The 4,676-nt window shown below is 31.0% G+C and overlaps 1 long non-coding RNA gene across 1 annotated transcript; it reads right to left on the bottom strand.

Annotated features, from left to right (window-relative positions):
• Positions 1-272: 272 nt before the first annotated feature.
• LOC107890728 (uncharacterized) lies at positions 273-2,829 on the bottom strand. Its single transcript, XR_001682026.2, has 3 exons — positions 2,329-2,829; positions 896-967; positions 273-579 (listed from the first exon to the last, which is right to left on the bottom strand). It is a non-coding gene; the product is annotated as an uncharacterized lncRNA (long non-coding RNA).
• Positions 2,830-4,676: the final 1,847 nt, after the last annotated feature.

Genomic DNA, 4,676 nt, shown 5'->3' with positions numbered 1-4,676 from the left:
AGCTCAAGTCATTGGCAAAACATAGAGATAATTACAGATTTAATTTTCAAGCAGTTTAATGCAATAATCAGATCCAATATATCCCCAACTAAAAGAACAAAATATCATCAGTAGGACCATTAACAAAAGAAAACAAAAAATCACAGAAAAGTTTAAAATCTCAATTGCAAGGATAACAAATTGCATACCTTTCAAAGCATATTTCTAACCTTTCTTTTCCTTTTAATAAGAGGGAAACAACTTCAAAAACCCTGCAGCACTCAACCAAAATCTTCAATAGAAATTATTACATTTCCAATAGAACAACTATTAACATAATGCCAGAGGTGAATATGAGTCAGTACAATGTGATAAGAAAGAACTAAAAACAACGAAAACAATTTCAAGACAGTATTTTTCAGGAAAATGAGTAAGTTAACCCCATTTAAATTAAATTTTCAGCAAGGAAGCTATGAACTGACTTGCCTCTGCTGTACTTCCTGAAAAATTAGCTTGAACTAACTTTGATTGTTCCCAAGAGGTTTATGGTGTACAATGAGACCCATCTCAACACCATCAAGCCCTACGTGCATCAAAATTCTGAAACAAAAGAAGGAATAATACTAGTTTAAATCAATAAAGTTAAATTATTCATGGATCTTGGTGTAAAATTTTAAAGGGCCAATTATAAGCCGTAAATCTATATATTTTAATTAAAATGGTTTATTATGTTTTATCAATATAAAAACATATATGTTAGTACTATACTAAGAACTTATAAAACTAAAAGTTTTATCAAGTGTAAAATAAAAACTTAGCAATCTCGTCGTATCGAAAAATCAACACTAATTGATGGATCCACCAATGATACAAACTGTCAAAAGTAATTGGGTAAGGAAAATCGAAGATAACATACCATTGAATCAGATACCTGTTGCCAAAATATCATGTTGAAGTACTCTGCCAAAACTATACCTTCAAACTCAAACTGGGAAATGAAGTGAAGAAGTGAACAATATTACAAATCTGAAACGAGTAACTCTTTAACAAAATTTGTGGTCAAGTTCAAGCAACAACCTTCTCATCCATTTTTTATCCATAATAAATGGAGCCAGAGAGATGACATTGTTAATTCAGTTGGTCATGTTAAGGTTAATCTGTGTTTAGTTAGCCACTATCTCAAAATCACAAATGACATGCCATTACCACAAAGCAGCAATCCCAATTTAGTTATGTGCGCTTGAAGGCTAACTCAAGAGTTCATACTAATCAAGAGAAAAACTAGATGCAAAAGTATAAAACAACAACAGAGAATCCATGCTCCATTAATACTTTCTCTTACTATTTAACCTTCTGTTCTTATTTACATTATTGTTCATCCTATACGATGTTTTACAACCGATGGCAATATGTTGCCTTATTCTGCACCAGTTTTGCAGAAGCAGGTTATCCTACTTGTTGTTGGATAAATGAAATTTCCATCATAGAAGAAAAATTAGGTAGCAACTGGTGAATTCAATGTTGAAAAATCTTTGCAAAACTGTCACTATGAAAGCTTAAACATGAAACCAAATGATTATATCACTAAACGAACACGATGTATAAATAAGAGATAAGAGTTCTCAGGAACCAATATGATAAACATTAGCTAAACCAACATTTGAAACCTTTCTAATTACTTTATACCAAATATATGACAAATAATTAAAGTGTGGCAGATACCTTGGAGGAAAGAAGTGTTATGCAATGACTCCTTTTGCTTTACTAATTTGGGTACTCACTTGCACGAGTCAAAATAGAACTAACTCTCATCTTATACAACACACAGTTCAGATCATAAAAAAAGACAAGAGCAGTATGCTTACAGAAAGAGGAGGAAAATAATGCCCTTAGTAGAGCAAGGAAAATGAAAATAACCAAGTACAACATTGCAATCCATTAACGACCCTTCTAATTGGCAAATCCTTTGCTAAGATGCCTCACGAATTGCGGAACAATGGTTTCAAGAGACATTTTCTCAATTAAAGTGAAACATGATAGTTGATGAGATGGCTCAACAGTGATGTGACAATAAATGTAGTGAGGATGCATAAAATGTGCATCTGAGCACGAAAGCTGGTTCTTTTGATTTTTTATTCTAATGTTCAATCAACATTTCCCTTCTAAAATTCGAAATAATTAAACAACTTTGGCTTGTACTGAAATGCTCTAATAAAAAGTCGGACTTTGCGTGCACGTGTAATAGACGAATCAATCATCCAGGTATAGAAATAAAATGGGTCCCAATTCATAGAACCAATCAATCTAGAAAATGAGTAGCTGAAAAGAGAAAATGTGGAAGCGGTGTACCTATGACTCTGCCTTCGGAAAGCTCACGGGTTGGTACCCCCTGCAATAGAATAAGAGGGCCTGTTGCCGCTTCCACGTAGGGGCCATCTTTGCCCAACACAAACTCCCTCTCAACCTCATTTTCTCCTCCATTCTCCAATCGGCATACATGCAAGCTTTTGATCGACTCTTTCCACAAACGCCTTCACAAATATCACCAGTCTTCTTGAAATTAGATTACCCATCAGACACAGTCGATGATCCTGGTAAAACAACCTTTGTTACAAGCTCAGCGCACCATTGTTGATACACAGTATCAAGGGAGGGTTAAGATTTGGAGTCAAGAAGGAGGAGCATGGAATTTTTCGTCCAAAAAAAATAGTCGGATCCCCGTAGATTTATGGGTTGTGATTACATCACGAGACAACATTTGAATGTTTATATTTTAATATGTTGTTTGCAAGTTACGGATGTTATGAGCAATATTTTTTTAATACTTATATCTTACTTTTTTTATGCATTTTATTTGGTGAAGGCTTCATCCTATCTTTGCATTTTTATTGATCAATTTCCTTACTATGTCCCAATACTTTAATTTTTAAAATTGATCCTTTGGGCATTAAAAACTCAATTATTTTTTATATACCAAAAAGGGGAAAGTATATTAAAAAATTTTCTAAAAGCATTAAACCATGACAGTGGCAACATAAATTATTTCATTTTAAAGCATTGTTTATGAGTTTATGAAGATAGTATTTCAATCAAAACTTATTTTCCATCTTTGATTGAAATAAATAAAAAAATCATTTTCAATTGATTTTCAGAACAAAGTCTACATAAAATCATTTAAATTGGGAAGTTCAACTTGAAAATAATTTTTTATTTAGGAATATATTTTTTCTAAGGTTTTGTTATATCAAAAAACCAATAATTTTTAGCTTTTATTTGTAAATATTTTGATATAATAAAATAACTCTTAATTTTTTCGATCAAATTTGCAGAAATTAATTTATCTACTCTTAAATTATTTTCAAGATGTATAAACTCAAAAATAAGTTTCTAAATGCCTTAGATAATTTACAAAAGTTTTTAAGTACTCCTAAATCATTTAAAACTGTTTCTAAGCTAAAATAAAGCAATTTCCTAGCTATGTCTCAAGACACAAGACTATATGTCTTCAGACACGCAAGTCAGTAAGCAAAACTTTGCTTTAATGGAGAAATGTCTCGAGACTTTCTATGAAATTCTCAATACATGGTTATAAGTTTTGAGACATAAGACTTTAATTCTCGAGACAAATAAATTAATAACCAAAGTTCTGCTCCAAGGAAGTGAGGACTTGAGACATGTTCTTGATGTTTCGAGACATCCCTTCTATGTCTTGAGGCATTGTGTTATTAATGGCTATTTTGAAGCAATGTATCAAGACAAGCCTTCTATATCTCAAAATATGACCTTATAACCTACATTAAATGCACGGAACTAATACCTCCAATAACTGGAAAATCCCTCCAACACCTCCAAATCAATGAGACGGTATAAAAATGATTTAAGGACACTTAAATGAAAAAAAAAAGGTTACAAAATCAATTGAGCAAAAATCCATTCTTTCAAGTGTTTGTTTTAGTGAGAAAAAATCATTATATATCAACCTTTGAGATGTTCTTATTCCTTCTCATTTTTTAGGGAGTGATGTTATCAATCAAATTTAAAAAATATATAGAAATTGTGTAAAGGTTATATTTTTCTAAAAATATAACATTTAGTGAATTAAAAAACCCTAATTATGGTAAATTAAAGTAGTAGATATAAATATTTAAGGTCGAACAACTATAAATCATTATATCAAAATTTGTTTGAGTCATTTCTCTTAAAATTCTAAAACACCAATTCATCCCTATTGACATATATCCAACATCTCTCCTCTACTCTAGTAGTGAGCCAATACCTTAAAAACTAAAGCTTAGATTATAATTGCTTTGATAATTAGCAATTAAAATCTGTTAACGAAATATAGAATCTAAAACCCATAAATTCCCCATTTGAATTACGTACAAGAAAATTGCATAAAACAAAACTTACTAAATTATAATTTGATATTTTAATCCCAACCCTTAATATAAAATTATTGGCTTTGCCCCCTCGTGTGTGTGTGCTGAGGAAATTAATTGCAATTCTAAGTAGTCAAGAAGCTTACAAGTTTGTCTCTAAAGCGAAAGTAATGAATTTACTTGTTTTTACAATGTAAATTCCCTTGTTTATTTTTGCAAGATACATATGTATTTTTTTCCAACTCTATGTATATTTAAAGTAATAAGATCAGATGTGCATATACACATACTGATTAAGTAGACATAAGGTTTAATCAA

The sequence above is a fragment of the Gossypium hirsutum genome, chromosome A11, assembly GCF_007990345.1.
Source record: "Gossypium hirsutum isolate 1008001.06 chromosome A11, Gossypium_hirsutum_v2.1, whole genome shotgun sequence".
Taxonomy (NCBI): Eukaryota; Viridiplantae; Streptophyta; class Magnoliopsida; order Malvales; family Malvaceae; genus Gossypium; species Gossypium hirsutum.
This window is presented reverse-complemented; position numbering and strand designations above follow the sequence as displayed.